Genomic DNA, 16677 nt, shown 5'->3' on the forward strand with positions numbered 1-16677 from the left:
ACCTGTACATGAGGCACGTGAGAGCTCTAATTTAAAGAGACACACAACTTGAAATTTACAAATAAGAGGATATACAGGTCCCTACAAATGTTAGCTGATGTTGAAGCCAGATGGAAAATGGCGGCTAGTTTTTGACTCCCTCCCAAACTGCCTGTTTCAGAAAGACGTCTTTTTTTGGTCTGTTATTTGTAAATACAAGTGAAGTAAAGACTGACAGACAAAGCGGGGAAATCTTACAAGCACTCCCTCCTTCTTCTCAAAATGGCTGCTGCTTTGGTCTGTGCTTCAAAGGCAACAGGCTGCGCTTCACCTGGCACTGCAGGCAGGACCCAGCTTCTCCTCCCGACTCACAGGCCCCGGATCTCTGCTCTCTTTCACCAAGTTTAGGGACTTGGTGCCTGTGCAGAGGTAACACTTTCTGCTCACTTTTTTAAATCTCTTGGCAGCATACTGCTGCCTCGAAGCTGAAAGCTAGATTAATTTGAACACCAGAAAATACTTTGGCACTTAAGGATATGACCGTCTTTCTACTGTTTTGTCAGTAATACTGTTTACTTTCATCTTAGTTATCCTTTAAACAGCATCAGTGTGCCTGATAAGCGCCTCAGCTTTAATGAAAATAGGTTTTGTTTGTTACTTGAGATGTCCTTTAAAGTGCTGAAGATGGAGGTTCTGAGATCCTGGGATCTCGGGTGTGAGAAACTGCCTGGAAACAAGAGTGACACTGAAGAGCTGATGAAATGTTTAAATCAAGTGAAGGGCAGAACAAAAACTGTGTAAGCGATGGAAGGGGAATTTGATTGTTCGATACCTTGTTTTTATAGAATAATGGCAGTAAGGAATTTAGAAAGCGTTACACCGTTTTCATTTTGAATGTACTGCATCTATAAAAGGTAGCCTTTTACTTGGTGCTTGTTCTGTTTACAAGTAGGTGTAGGAGGATGCATGGTAACCTACATATGCTTTGCTAAAAGTTTGAAACATGTTCATAATTGGGTACAGTTACACCATGGAGTACCCTTGCAGATGCAGTTACCTTATGGAAAAAGTTTCCCATGCCTAACTAAGGAACATATTTAGGCCATTTCAGGCACATAAAGGAAATGAATGTACAGCAGAGGTCAATGCCCTGACTGTTCTGTGCCAGAAATTCTTTGAGGTGGTATTTATACTCAAGTATGCATTATCTGTAGCATGTTTATAAATATGTCTGCTAACTCTATACAGCATTTCTCCTTGTAGAAGCTCTTATAATAACATATACCCCAGGGTTTCATTTATCCTTCTGGCAGCCTGATTGTTCTTTTTTCTTTATAATTCATTTAATTGCCTAACACTGGCAACTTAAGTTTTGTTCTGTTTTCTTGCTCTTTTTTGTTCCTTTCTTTTTCCCCCCTCACAAATTATTGCAAGTCATTGTGCACTAAATATAGTTCTGCTTTCTGCTTTCCAGATGCTGAGAGCTTGGCTTACATCCTTATAGCATTCCAGCCTAATTCTCTCTCTCTCTGTCACACACATACAACTATTCAAAGCAAATTTATTGAGTTCAATGCATGAAGAAAATCTTAATAGTTCTCTTTGTAGAATGGAGATTAAGTTTTAGTAAAACTCACTCATGTAAATTTTTGCCAGCTTTATACTCAGTTGCTGTACCCTGAATTCGTTGTTGTGATGGCCCAATATATGGTTCTTGCTGACTTACATATTTCATAAAAGATTTCATCTCTGCATGCATCTCACTGTGCATTTTAATTATTTAGGTCTCAAGTTTTACAGTCTGATGTAGCCAGGCAAATTTCACTTCTGGTGCAAATGGAGTACACTGGAATATCAGGGCCAGCTTCAGGGATGTTTCAGCTCAAAATGTGGAAATTCCACAGCAAAAGTCAGTAGAGTGGAAGAGTATATACATGTTTGAGCCACAGCTGCAGAGTCAGTTTGGACGTGATTAGAAACTTATTATGGCTATCCAAAGCAACACTAATTTTCAGGAAAATTAACTTTCTGCTCTATTTCTTTTGTGAACTGGCGCTGGTATTCTCATAAGAGCTGCCCACCAGGCAAGTGACTGTTTTGGTAATGATCAAGTAGTTCCTATATAGGGTATGTGGTATTCCTAGCTTATAAAGCAATTTGGACTAGCAAAAGACACAGAATAAATCTATAGTTTTGATTTTATCAACAATTAGCAGTGCCTTGCACCACTGCAGTATTTTTTTAGTTGGAAGGATCCCAATTTAAGATCCATATTTACACAGAAATTTGCTAGAACCAATGTGTTTGGATCCTTTATCCACTATTGAAATGCAGCTGTGGTACAACATGGCAGCTGTTTAGGGCAGGAAGCAAGGAAAATGTTGTGTCTAATCAAAATTGCGGTGGGAATTGATTGGCAGAACATATTTACCCTGAAGATGGGCCTGTACTGCCAAACACAGTGGGTAATCCTGATTGAGGCTTTGGCACACTACTTTAATACAAATGCAAAGAACTGTTAGTTTTGAGACTTGGTTAGTGCACCAGGATTAAATTTCTCTGCAGTCTTTTGTAAACTGCCTCAACTCTGGGTTGGCCGTGGCCTGGTCTCCCTTCAGACAGTGCTCTGTTCCCCCTCAGAATATTGCCTGCAAGAAGACCGAGCCCTGTCCCACCGCTAACCCCCTTACTGCAGCATCTGCTCCTGAGAATTGCAACAGCCTAGGTAGCTGTGAGATGGGCTGGGAAAAACAGAGGACTCTGGCTCTGTGCCATTGCTTAATTTCCATAATGCTTTCTTAATGTAATAAACGTACAAAACCTCCAAAACATCGGCAAAATTGGGAGGCCAGATAAAATCTGGTTCCTGGGACTGATCTGTGCAATGCACAGAATGCTCTGTGGGGCTGATGAGAGGCAGCTTCCCGGGAGGTTTCCAGCCCTTGGGATTCCAAAGGAACCGTGGTCCCAGGTGCTGCTGCTGGGGCTGCCATGTAGCAGCTTGCACATAAATATCAGTATCAGCCCGTGGCTTGCTGTGCATCCACTTTCAAAGAGACTGCAGCAGCCCCCACCCAAAGTCTCTCACAACACAGGGAGCGTGTCATTCAAAAGAGAAAATAGCTGTAGTTCAGCACAGGGTTGGCGGGAAAGGATCACACAGGGCATGTTACAGAAGCCCTCCTGGCATCCTGCTCTCCTGAAGGCTGGCTGGGGAAGGAAGGGGGGGCTGAAGGCGATGGCCGTTCTCGGAGCGTAACAAGGGGCCGCATTGTTCCTGGGCCTATCGGTTGGTTTCTGATTCACCCGCAGCCAGCGCACCATGATCAGATCACAGCTGGCCCAAGGATACGCTTTCCAGTGCATTTAGTGCTTGGAACAGCCCCAGGTTTCAGGAACACATGGTGAGGAGGAGGGGACAGCTGTGAGAGAGAGAAAGGAGCTGATTTTTGCCTTCCCTCGAGATGAGCTTTTCTTTCATAATTTGTGTTAGCAGCATTCCAGGTTGTAAAATTAATTTGGAGCCTATCTAGATCTGGGTGAGGGGCAGACAGAGGGAAAGGAGGGTGGAACAGGCAGTGGGTGTTTGCATGGCTGCATGCCCCCCGCCAGCAGAGCCCTCCCTCGCCGGTCAGCTGTGCAACTGCTCGTGACAGGTCATAGATAGATCCAGAGTGCTCAGCCTGTGTCTTCTTTCAGCTTAGACCTTTAAGATAGCTTTGCTTGTCTCTAACCTGGGGGTTATGTAGCTGCTACATCCCAGTGGGGTGTATCTGGCAGTAGCTGAGCTTCCTTGTATGAGAGCAGTGATTGGCTTCATGACAAGAGAGGGGAATGTCCTGAGTGTGACTGGGGACTGAACTGGACTTCAGTTCCAGGCAGACCTTTTCATTTATCTTTGCAGCACAGTGCTTCTGAGTGATTCCTGAATTTTATGTTCCCATTTCCTGTGTAACAATAACACACCATTCCTCACCTCCTATCCTGAGCTTCCCTGTTTTTTTGTAAATGGTTTTGCTGTTTCACCTAGGAGTGGCTGTAGTTCAGGGAAGAATGAAGTGGTGCCTGCCTGTTTGCAGGTCCTTAAAGCAAATCTGGAATCTCCTTGTCATCCCCCGAGTCCTTCACTTCCCAGCAGGAATTTTCATCGCCCCTTCCCTTTCTTCCAGAGCTGATCTAAGAAAGGCAGCTGCGAGTCGTGTGTGCTGCCGTCAGTTTCTCTGCTCTACTACGGAACGTGAGTAATAAACGAGGGCTTGTCAGGGAAATCTGCAATTCCCTACCTACGGCCTATACTTTGTAGGCCTATAAAGTACTTTAAGGCTTGAGAAAGTCGATCTGTTAATCAACAAAGGTAATAAGCCAACTTCTTTCTCTTTCCCCTTACAGGGCCCCAATTCTGTAAGGAGTCATAGAAGTTAAACATTGAAAAAGACCTGCAGTGTAATTGAGTCCATCTCCTACTAGTGTGGGGGTGTTCTCTATTACAGATTTTTATTGTTATGTCAGCCTGGTTTTAAACAATCTCTGCAGCATGATTTACACATTCTCTTGAAATATCATGCTTATTCTAACACATCCCAACATCTTGAAGATTTTCCTGATAACTATTATCTAAATGGTTCCTCTAAAGAACCTTTCCTCTTCTGCAATATGGTTCATTCTACTGAAAAAACAATTCCCTTTTCCTTTAAAGGGGCTAGCGGGACAGCCAGTCTGCTATTTGGCCTGGCTGCAGTCGGATCTCATTTCTCAACCCCACCCTTCCCCTTCTCAGAGGAGGTGGGGCAGTCTTCATATTTTCCCTTTAAGCTGAGCTATGAAAAATAATTGTTTGCCAGAATCTTTCACCTTGGCCGTATACCCTCACAGATGTTTTCTACAGTATAAACAAAGCAGCAAAGAATGTCGGGGCACGGGGGAGGCATGGTAGTTGGGATGGGGGAGAGATCAGTCTGGAGAATTACAGCTCCAGCCACTCGGCTGTAGTGTGCCGTTCAGAAATGCACATGAGCTGCTCCCACTGCTCAAGGAGCAGAGCCAGCTGTAAAATCATCCACAGCTTGATATAACATGAGCATTCAGCCCTGCAGTCTAAGCATATGTAATGCACACGTCACAGTAGCATGTGTGCAAATTAAGAATAGTGACAAATCTGGCTGGTAAGACCAAGTCCTCAGCTGTTGTTTAGCCATCTCCCTGCTCAAAGAGAGACGATGCCAGCTATTGCAATTGGGAGAATAAGAGGAACTGGGGGAAGAATTGTGTTGTACATTATGCCCTCTAAATGGCACAATCTGGCTTCACGACCCAGGCCTGAGTTGTACTGTTAGTAGTGTGCAGAACTTAAGAGTTTTATCATGTTTATCATGGGCTTTGCCAGCTCCGAGTGTCTATTGAGTACAGTTGAGTCAATGAATCTGGAGTATCGGGCTTGAGTACTGCATAAGAGAATTTGCTGGAGCGAGTAAAACATCCTGAATTTTGTTTGAGGCACAATGTCACTTTGTCCATTCTGCTACATATTGGAACAAATAAAATGTCCAGATGACTGTGAAGTAGGTTCCAGCTGCAGATTTTGAAGGGAAACAATTTGGAGGAAAGGAAGACAGAAACCATTGGGACTGACAACTTATGTGAAAAGAAGGAGACGCTCTTCCTAAAACACGTATTTCTAACTGTTGCTGCTAATTGAATGCAAGGCATTGCCATGAGCTCAGTAAGGTCCTGATGAGATTCTGACAGCAGGAGATGGTGGGAATGATGTGGTGGTTCACCTAAGCCTCTGTGTTGTCTCAGAATACTGCTTTAGGCCAGTGGAAAAGTTTTTACTGTAAACAAAGTCAGTTCTTGTTTAGGAGCCTTGAAAAGAAATTCATAATGACCAGTGTAAACCGCCTAGTGCAGATGAAAGGGGTCAGGAATCTGGGCAATACTTAAGCAATTTGAGGCTTGGGAGGGAACTTCAAAATCTCTCCTATCGTCACATACAAATCACAAAGACCATATTGGTCATGTTTGCGTATATCGCAGAGGATCAGTTTGTCAGCCCTCCTGCATATGCTGGTGGCTTGAGAGGCACCGAAACAAAGGGGACCATGGTTGGAAAGATTTGCATATTAAGGAAAAGAATGTGGAATGTATGTATTATGTGTAGTAAGAGTGTGGAACTAATGGCTTATGACAGGGATACAACTATGGAATTAATGTGATTTGTCAGCCAGGCATTAATACGGAATGGACAATTTTGGAGGAAGAAGAACAGGAGCACGTAAGACTATAGTTGAAGCTAGTCCCTTGCATAGGAGCTGTATCAAGAGACGGTTTCTTGCACACATATACACAAGACTGGACAGAGTTTATCCTTATGTCATTATTAGGAAGTAGATAAAGATCTTTATTTGTATTTGTAGGGTGTGAGAAGCTTTTACTCTCTATTAAGTTGACATGAAGAATCCTTTTGAGCATACATCCTGCTGTTTTGTGTCATTACAATTTAACTGCCATCATAGTTTCATTGTTTAGGGCTCCATTAAATATATTTAGGCTTCTCTGTGGAGAAAATGGAGATTAATATATTTATGGCTATCAAACATATGTTGTGTTGGAGATAAATATAATGATTGTGTATAGCAGATCACAAGATCTACTGCCCTAAATACTCTCAAACATCCTTGCCAGCTTAGAGTATGATGAAGCTGGTTCATGGGGGTCCCAGGAAGCTTTAGTAGTCCTGGTACTAGGGCTGTGTCAGCAAAAAGTTCCTGAGAAACAGCCCCTGTTAAAACATCACAGCATTTTCCAAAATTATCTCATTCTTTAAATATTTTTCTGTGCCTATGTAAGGTCTCATGTTAAGATTCAGACTCTCACCAAAGCATTCTCAGCTGTTCAGTATTTATTCAAGCTAATAAACAAGAGAAAATAATTTCTGAAATGTTACTTGTGCTCATAGGAAGTCCATATCAGTACATGTCACGCTGACGTACATTGTCTTTAGGGCTCTGTTCAAGAAAAAGATTTTCTATAGCACATCGGTAGCTCCAGATAATATGTTGCGGTCGTTAGATTGAGCACCATTTGTTCACTGTGAGTTGAGCCATACTCCTGGCAGTTTTTAGAGAACACGATTTGTTCAGAGTCATGTTCACATCTCATCTTGTGTTTGCTAATGGAGGAGTCTCGCCTGGGGCCAGCACTCTCATGGCTCTCCCCGTGTCTAACTAGTACGTGCACTTCTCAGGTCCTGTCATCTCTGCTTGACATCTCTGTGCTGAAAGAGGAGAATGTACTGGGGATATGAGAGAGATTAAAGGAATGGCAGAGATCAGGGTGTTGCAGTAGCGTGCAGGCTGGCTATGAATGGCGGGGAGAAATGGGTGTGCCAGGAATGAACCAGCAAAGAGCTATGGATGAATGAAGTGTGGCAGAACTGTGCAAGGGTGTTTTTGTGGAAAGGATTTTGTCTATTCTGTGCATATTTCTACTATGTCAGCCTGAATAGAAGTGTTCCCAATGAACTATCAGCTTTTGCATGACTCCCAGGTGTTCCTGCAGCCAGTCCAGTCTGGGATCTGTCTCTCTATGGTGGCAAGAGTGCTGTCTCTTCTGGTCCTTTTAATGTGGGAAGCAGCTAGATATATTATCTTAAAATCAGGAAACAAAAAGTTAAGGTATACGCCTGCTTCTAACTCACCATAAGCCTGCCTTTTTGACTGACGCCTCAGCATGCCGGTAACACACACTAGCACTGTTGCTCTCACCACTGCTACAAAAAAATGTCACAAGAGCAGTGCAGGAGGCGAACATCTTTTCTTTACTGAAGCCTTGGTTGTGGAAAGGAATTGAGCAGCATCACCATTCTGTAAGTACTGCTACCTCATAAGCAGTATTTCACAGTATCTCTGCCATTCAGTCTCTGTTCAAGAGGAGGCATTACACGTAGGTTTGAGAGGCCTCCATTCAGACATTTAGTTTGCTCCACATAAACCATTCCAACCATTCCAGGCTTGCTAGATGTTACCAGTCATGGCCTCTTGCCCTACAGCGTCCTTCTAAAACATGGCTTGTCAGCTCAACTCTTGGATCCAAGAGACACATAGCATCATAGAAGTGTTGGTTAGAAGGAACCTCTGGAGGTCTGTACTCCAACATCCTGCTCAAAGCAAAACTGTTGCCAGCACTGAACAGGTCAGCTGTGACTTTGTCTAGCCAAGTCATGAAAACATCCAAGGATGGAGATTGCACAACCTCTCTGGGTAACCCGTTCCAGTACTCTACTACTCTCCCAGTGAAAAGTTTTTTCTGATGTTCAATGCAAACCTTAATAGGAGATCCTACGTGCTTATACAGACATTTCTGAAAGACCCGGGGGTGGAATGAGACATACCTGATCCTCTGAAGTTCACATTCATCTCTCACCATCACAGCCCTACCATGTTGCTTCTGTTGTTGCTTCCACTGTCATTACAGCTACATGTCACATAGCAAACAGAGCTGAGGCATGGGCAGCTAAAAGCTGGAGCTGAAAACTGATGAGCAGTATCCAGATAGTAGCTTGTTCACTTGGACATTTTTTGCATCTACTGATTGTAGAGTCACATTATCCAAAAGACCCACTATGGAACCAAGGATGACCTATGTAGTGGCAGGGGGGTTGGAACTAGATGGTCTTTAAGGTCCCTTCTAACCCGAACAATTCTATGATTCTATGCCATGCTAACCCCAGGCTCTTCTCTGGTCACTCTCCCTTAAGTGTACTGCCTTGTACTTGACCAAGGGAATTCCCATGAAGCTGTGATTTGAAGATGTCAAGAAATGGAGAATATGAGAGTACTTTGGCATTGCATTACTTTAACTTGGCAGCAGCGTTTCTGAGGAGCCAGACGCAGTGTTGGGATGGGACAAAACTGAGATTGCTTGTGGCTGCTGTGAACCTTAGTTTGTAATTTTATGGCTTTGGGGGAAGGGTGTTAAACTTCAGCCACTCCTCACAGTACAGAATGGCACGAAGCAGCACTGTGTAGGTAGGCGTATACTACTAAAGCTTTGCAATACCTAATACAAAACCCAGCAATGAGTCTTTTTCATTCCTCTGATTGCAGGTGCAGACATTGATTGAAGTCATTCCTGTGCTTTTGGTGTGCAGGAAGCTGGGCTGAAATTTCAAAATAATTTCCCTTGCAGCTCTAGTTTGTCACTAGAAAGATTGTCTTGAGAGATGATAATAGCAACTGGAAGTGTTTTTGCCATCTTGTCACCTGTCCCACTCCACTGCTAGACGCTATAAACTGTCGTCATAAAATTTATGACAAATGAATCAGTTGCTTCTCTATTTACTAAATAAAGAGTCCTTCCCATTTTTGTACCAGAAAGTTTTCCCTTTCTCTGCTCTTAGAAACAAGATCACTTTACTTTCACATCCAAAATTTATTTCTGAAGAAACAACATAAGAAATGTTTTCAAGATGATGCCTGGTTGAATCATCAGCACTGCTTCCTGCTTCACCCTCCACCCTCCCTGGAGTTCTCTCAGTCACATACCTGACCTGAACCTAATTAGTTTGTGAGAGCTAGAAAGTTTGCCGCCCGTGGTGTGGCTGTAGGCCAGGCAGGCAGAGTTCTCTGTGCCTGGTACTGTAATTGTTGTGAAATCTTGCTTGATGGACAGGAGGTTATTCTGTTCTTTGGAATTTATTTTTTTTCCAACAAATATCCTGGAAATGTGCAGGAGCACATTTTGGAGCTCAGAGAGTTGACTCTTTAGAGGCTGTGGTGCCAGAAAGATCCCCATGTCCTTAATGTTGCTGAGAGCCAGAGAATCAAGAGTACTTTCATTTCGAAGAATATTTAAAAAAAAACCATAGCACATTTTGTCCTGCTTTTACAAAAGTTCTTATTATTTTGTAAGGTCTGTTTATGTCTCTTGTCACACAGTGGAACCTTTATTAGGTCCTCAGGAGCAGTGTCTATATCGTTAGAACAATAGGACTTGTTACTAAGCTTCTCTCTGCCAAAATATGGGGCTGGTTTTTGCAACATCAGCTCTTATAAACAGTCCTGCTGAACAGTCCTGCTGACTTCTTCAAGGCTGCTTGTGTCCATAAGCATTATGGCATTGAGTGCTGCTCCTTATACACCCCTAGGAATCAAGCGTGGTAGGGCATAATCCTCCTGCCATTGTAGGAGGTATGGAATGGGCCACCAGTCTTTCCCGTGCTGTTACACCATTTTGCGCAGCAGAGGAACAAAATGCAGCCTGATGGTGTAGGCCACTTCATTTGTATCTTGCATAACTGCATATTTTTCCTGGCCTCTACTAATGGCCCTGTAAATTTCCCAAGGAATGTACTACTCAACAGTAAATGTGTCCACTTCTTTGCATGGATATTGCGGTGGGGTGATCTTCTCTCCCTCCTGAATGATCAGTTTCAATATCATTCTACATTTTTGTTGGGGCAATGCAGCACTCTGAAAGTGAGGGCCTAGCCGGCATGTAAGAGCCAGGCATTGTGTGGACAGGCTCTATGCAGCATCCACAGTGTAATTCCAACAGTTCATCGCAGACCTAGCTAGTCTCGCTCTTACAGTCTTTGGTTCTCAGCTCTGCTGTTGAAGTACTCTGGTCCCAACTTGCAGTATACTTGTTGTTCCAGTCCTTGTGCTCTTTCAAGCTGGTACCCAGTCCACACTCTCTCCTGCATCTACTGGTGCCTAGTCCTTGTTTCTAGTCCTAAAAATCTGCCAGAATCTCCATGCAATTTTACTCTGCCAGATGTCAAACCTTTAATCAGTCAACCCCTTACCCGAGGCTCTAAAAATATCCCATGGATTTTGCAATGACTTGTTCTGACTGCTGGTCTGAAAGTTGGGGAATCGTGATCAGGGGCTACAGGAGACAGTTTATGTCAGGTTATGCTGTACTGGAATCACAGCCGTTCTCATTGGTTTTTACCCATGTCTGTTCTCAATATAAGAAGTGGTGGGTTTGGTATTAAGTTAATGGTTGGACTCGATGATCTTAAAGGTCCCTTCCAACCTGGACGATTGTATGATTCTGTAAGCACTAAAAGCGTATCAAGAATCGGTTGTAGGTAATTAATCAGATTATTTGATTTTTGGATAAGGAATCTTAAACACAACCAGAATTAGAAATTATACTTAGGAGATGCACATATACCATGATTGAATTTTCATGATTAAGAGTTCAGTGCTGATCTGAGTCTTTAATCCAGCCTACTAGTAAAATTAAAATGCAGAAGAAATTAGCATAATTCCTAGTTATTTCCACTGAGGTGAATGTAGTCCTAACGGTTTTCTGGACTTTAGGAGAGCTAATGTGGTTATATTTGGTTAAATCCTAGTTCTGTTTTCAGCATAAGGGAGTGTGAATAACTAACATTAAAACCACTATATCAGGGGTTTTCATTTCGTTGTCCATGGATCCATCAAAGTCCACAGAACTTGCTAAGGAGTCTGCAAAAGATGACTGGAAAGAGCAAAAACATTGCTGGGAGACTTAAATTCGCAACGTAGTGGTCATGCAGTCCTTTGGAAAATGGCCCCTGTTCCAGGTAATTTTTGCAAATGAGTGGAGACCTGAACAGCAGGGAAGAAATGATCAGGTGCAGATCACTATCGTGTGTCCAACCTCAGGCTGTTAGGGATGTACGGGAATCATTCCCATCTGATAGCAATTTAGGCACCGTTATAAATGAGTTGTTTCTGTCAAGGTCCTTGAGAATGGATGGCTGCATCACAAAAAACAGCTTTACATTTTGGATTAAATGGATTGATGATGGTAATCCCAACAGAAAAAGAATAAGAGGAGAACTGTAATGGGAGCTCAGCAAGCCGCTGAGCTCTGGAATTGATCCATTGGTAGTGAGAGTGGTGGGAGAGGTTTGAACTGGTCTTGAGCTTTCTGTATCAGCATTTAGTTTTATTAAAAAATGAAGCCTGCAAAAGTTAGTTGCTTTAAAATGTCTCCAGTTCTAGAAATGTGCTGCTACCTTTTCTGTTATATTTGGAAATTCTTGTTTATCTAGCATAAAAAATTCATGGACAAATTCTGCCTTTGAGATCTGTAAGTCTGATCAGTGCTTTAAAACCCCTGGAAGCAACGGCTTTGTTTATCTCCAGAAGTCCAAGAATAAGCTGATTTTGCTATTTTTAATCTATCCGGAAATATGCAAAGAAGAGAGCTTAATTGCAAACAGACCAAACCTTATATAGGAAATGGGTATGTCCCTCGGGGGCACCTAAAAAGTGAATGTCTGAAATTAAATTCATATACTCTTCTCCCTTGCTCCCTAAAGCACGTACTCTTGGAATGAGAGGGAAGGCTGTGGGCTAGCATCATATCCCGGTAGTTTCTGTCCATTATAACACTCAGGCTATCTTAATATTCAATTAACAGATGTTTCCCAGCATGTATGAGCTCGAGGTGACTAGTTGTATGTGTTTGTAATGAAACCATTAAAAAGAACAGAGAAAAATTAGAAAAATAATGGCTCCATTGCTAGGATCTTAATTTGGTTGCCAGAGAAAAATGAAGCAGGATTCCAAAATTTCACCCACACTTTTCTCAAGAGAGTACTACCACACCCAGCCAACAAACAACGGTGAAACCTCGCATCATGAAAGCAGTTCCCATCACCTGCCCAGTGGTTCTGAAATGAGGATTGTCTTTTTCTCAACTCCCAAGTATTACACCCTGTAATGGGTGACATATATCATAAGGTGGAACAGATACATGTAGCTTAACTAAAAATCTCCCCACCCAGGAAAAAGGAGAATGGCATTGGTTTTGCATAGGCGGAACAGCAGACCCTGACCTTCAGTGCCATTTTAGAGTTAGCTTTTCCACTAGTCGTTGCCATGACCATTGAGCACATCACACGTTATTCTCTCTGTATGTGCCCTACACTGTGTCATGGACCTTAGGTAGACCACCGGTCCAAACTGTGTGTTCCTGCAAGTTCAGAAGCAAGCTCATCCCAAAGCTCCTCAGGCACCTGCACTTGTTTTGCTGTACTCCCACAAATGGCAATGGCACGTTTGGGAAGCAAGCTCATCCCAAAGCTCCTCAGGCACCTGCACTTGTTTTGCTGTACTCCCACAAATGGCAATGGCACGTTTGGGCTCCCTTGGTGATCCCATAGTCTTGCAACTGCAGCCCTCGCCCCACTTCACCAGGCAAAGCTGTGCTCCAGGAGCAAATTGCTGCTAACTTCCATACTAACTCGCCGGACACCTGAAGAGTGTGCCACACTGCTCCTCCCTGTTGCCTGCTTGACTTCAGTACAGAAACCTCTACCATGCCCCATGCTATCAGTAGCCTCTGCCGTGCTCTCTGGGCCAGTGTTCCTTGAATTTGAATCCTCAGCCTCCATATTCTGTGGTCCAATAGCCAAAATGGTCTGGGTAACATCCTAAATGCTGAGCGGCCTGCCGGCAAGAGTGCACACAGGGGACCCAAGATCTGTAGATTTATTGCCTGTAAACCAAAAAGTATATTAAAAAAAGAAGAGATAAAAATAGATGGGGAGCTTGGGGACCGGAAAGGCAGCCAGTGGAGATTAGATGCACTGCTGGTTGACTCATCCAGCTTGTTTTATTGTAGCACAGTTCCAATAACGGCTGTATTATTTCAGCTTTTGTGCAGTGAGCAGACATTTGTTTTGCATCGAAGCTTTTTCACATAAATGTGCTCCATTTTTCATTTCTTCTTGCATTTCCCAGTGTTTCAGCTGGCAATTACGAATGAGAGAGGTGGTGGCTCCAAAAGAATATTAGCCAACTTCTCAGCTGGTATAAATCAGCAACACCCCCTGGTATTTAATAGAGCTGTGCAGCTTTATACCAGTTGAATCTGCACCAACTGTTCTTTTAAAACGTGTCCCACCTTATAAAGAGCTGGGTTTTCTTCAGTGGTGGATTCTGAAATTAATGAGAAGTGTTGGGTCGACTGCCTCACAGAGCCTGTGCAGCGCACATCTTGGCAGGATCCGCTTCCTAAGGTGTGGCTCTGTTCAATCTGAGGGACTTCTTTGCGGAGGCCGCCAAAGAACAACAGCCCACTGTGTCCTGTCTGATGGACATGAACCATGATCTGCCACTTTGCAGAAGGCCTGCACACAGGCCATCCGCTGCTTGCTAGCTTAGTGCCTCACAATGCTTTTAGCCCCTGCTTCACTCCAGTTCATTAAAACCCTTCTGTGCCTGCATTTCAGTGGCTATGAGGAACAGTTATAGTGAAAATATGTGGAATGTGCGTCAGGCTTTGTTAACTGTTTGCAGCTTGCTTCATGGCTTGGAAAGTGCTGCCCTGCCAACTTGGGCTGCGTTCAGAGGCAGAGGAGTTCTGTAGAAAAGAGTTTGGAAAGAACCACAGGGAAGGAAAGGAAGAACTATTTACCTTAAGCAAGATGAGATCTGGTGGATCTACATGTGAAGGCTGTTCATTTGTTACAGGATGGTGGTGTTTTGCAGCTCCTAGAGGGTGCACAGATGGAAGGAACACTTTGGGTTCTGTACAGCTTTTCAGAAAAGACCGTTTAAAGGCGATTTAATGAGGCAGAACCTGGTGATCAGGTGGGTCACTTCCCATCTATGTTCCTATGCCTCTTATTATCAGCCCTTGAGCAAGCAGCCTCTGCCATGTTGACAAGTGAGGACTAGATAGCTGTATATTTTTACTGGAATCTTGCTATGTTTTTAGTTGAGATGTTTATTTGCATGTTGCCTTTATTGTTTTCTCTACACAAATTACACTGAGTAAGCGCTGTGTAGCTGTGCTAACCAGAAAGAATGCCTTTCTCTCTACCATTTATTTCTTAGCAGTGTGGAAGTGGGAGGGAGAATCTGTCAAAACGTGACTTTGTTTCACCAGAATCTGCTCCCTTACTGTGGAAGCTCTATGGTAACAGGCTTTTTCATGGCCAGCTTGTGAGTAGTGTGTGTAGCTTGCAGCCCACCCCTACCATGGACATATACAGATCCTTTAAAAGAAAGCAATTGAAACCCCAATCTTGAGACTCAGGCATCTGTATAACCAAAAAGAAAGTCCAAGGTGATCCACAATCAATTTCTATAAGCACATATGAATAAAGTTACTTTGTAAGTACCTGTGTTATCATCAACTATTTTCTACAACACAAAAAATAGCTTTTTTTTTTCATAAACTTTTCAAGTTGATGTATTTCTGATGACAGTCACTTACAGGAATAAATGGTGAGGTAACAGCAGCTTAGTGTAGGATTGAGATAAATTTGGGTCTGAAATAAACGAAGACCTCTGTAAGAGGTAGAGTTAGGAAATAAGTGTGTGGGAAAATTGGAGTGAGTGAGAAGGCAGCAGGGAAAAGGAAGCCACAGTACAAATTAAAGATTGCAAGTAACAGGGCTGGGTGCCAAGAGCCTCAGAAAAGAAAAGAAAAAAAAAATCCTTGATTAGCTAAACTGTTTGCTTTACTATATAAAAACTGACCTCCTTGAGGAGCCCTCAGCCCTGGTCTCCTGGGAGTCTGAGTACGTGCGGGCGAGCTGCTGCCTGCTGATGGCAACACAAATGCTCCAGCACCAGTCTCCTCCCCTGTGGATTTCCAGGTGCAAGTGCTTCATCTGGCAGGAGTTCTGCCCGCATCAAGCTGACAGTGCCTTAATGTTTTATACAGCCTGGCAATATATATTTTCTTTCTTTTCCAAATCACTGCAATAATACCAGTTCCATTAGCTACGTGTGAGCATGTGTGTTGAAGGGAACTGCTGCGTCTCCGAGCAGTTATAATGTGTAGCCCAAGCATGACTTTTGAGGGGACAGATGAAGGACAGAACTGGCATGACAAGCCCATGCCTCCAGCCAAGCTCAGACCCCAGTTCTGGCTCCAGAGCTGCCCACAGCCCTCCCGGATACAGACTACTGTCTGGTGTATGTTGCCCTCATCGTGAGTCCGCGCTTCCCAAGGAATATTCCCATCCTCCTGCTTCAAGGCCTCTGCCCTGCACAGGAGATGCTCTATCACAGAGATCCTTATGGAAAACCACCGATCAGACCTGACACATGCCATCTTAATGCAAATGCTCATTATTTTGCACCATCTGCTCTTATTGATGCTGATATTGATCTTTCTTCCGCTGATCCATTCACAATGCCATCACCAAGCTGAATCACTGTGGCAGAGGGGGAAATTCGAGAGCTACGGGGAATGTGCTTGACCACCTAACACTTGTGTGGGTGTGCTTTTAACACCTGCTGATACTTTTTGAATGTGAGTTGTTCTGTCATAGACCCAACGTGAAAGAGGAGCTATCACAGACGGAGCTGCTCTGAGAGCACAGACGGGGCGAGTTATATATGAAAACCTTTTGTCAGCAACTCCCTCACTTTTACTCACAAAATTGTTACTTGCTGTCTAAACGCCCATCTTCCTCCTCTGTAACTGCAAAAAGCCGTAAGGGAGGTTAGCTCATGAAACTACATTGTACAATTTAATTAATATAAAGACTGCAAAAGAAGAGCCTTCTTTAAGAGCAGAGGATGGAAGAATTGCAGGGCTTCTTTGTAAGGGAACAAGATCAAAACAACCAATATTTAACATTTGTAAAAACTTCTAGAAGTGAACTTTTCTAAACCACTCTATTACAGGAGAGTATTATAATCTCAGTTTTACAGATGGAGAAACAAAGATGTCGTTGTA

General features: G+C 43.3%; 1 protein-coding gene across 3 annotated transcripts in view; it reads left to right on the forward strand.

Moving 5' to 3' along the window:
* The window catches only part of RAD51B (RAD51 paralog B), a 417762-nt gene that overhangs the window by 369972 nt on the left and 31113 nt on the right, over positions 1-16677 (forward strand). The gene's annotated exons all lie outside the window — the stretch shown is intronic.

This window comes from Chroicocephalus ridibundus, chromosome 4, assembly GCF_963924245.1.
Source record: "Chroicocephalus ridibundus chromosome 4, bChrRid1.1, whole genome shotgun sequence".
NCBI lineage: Eukaryota > Metazoa > Chordata > Aves > Charadriiformes > Laridae > Chroicocephalus > Chroicocephalus ridibundus.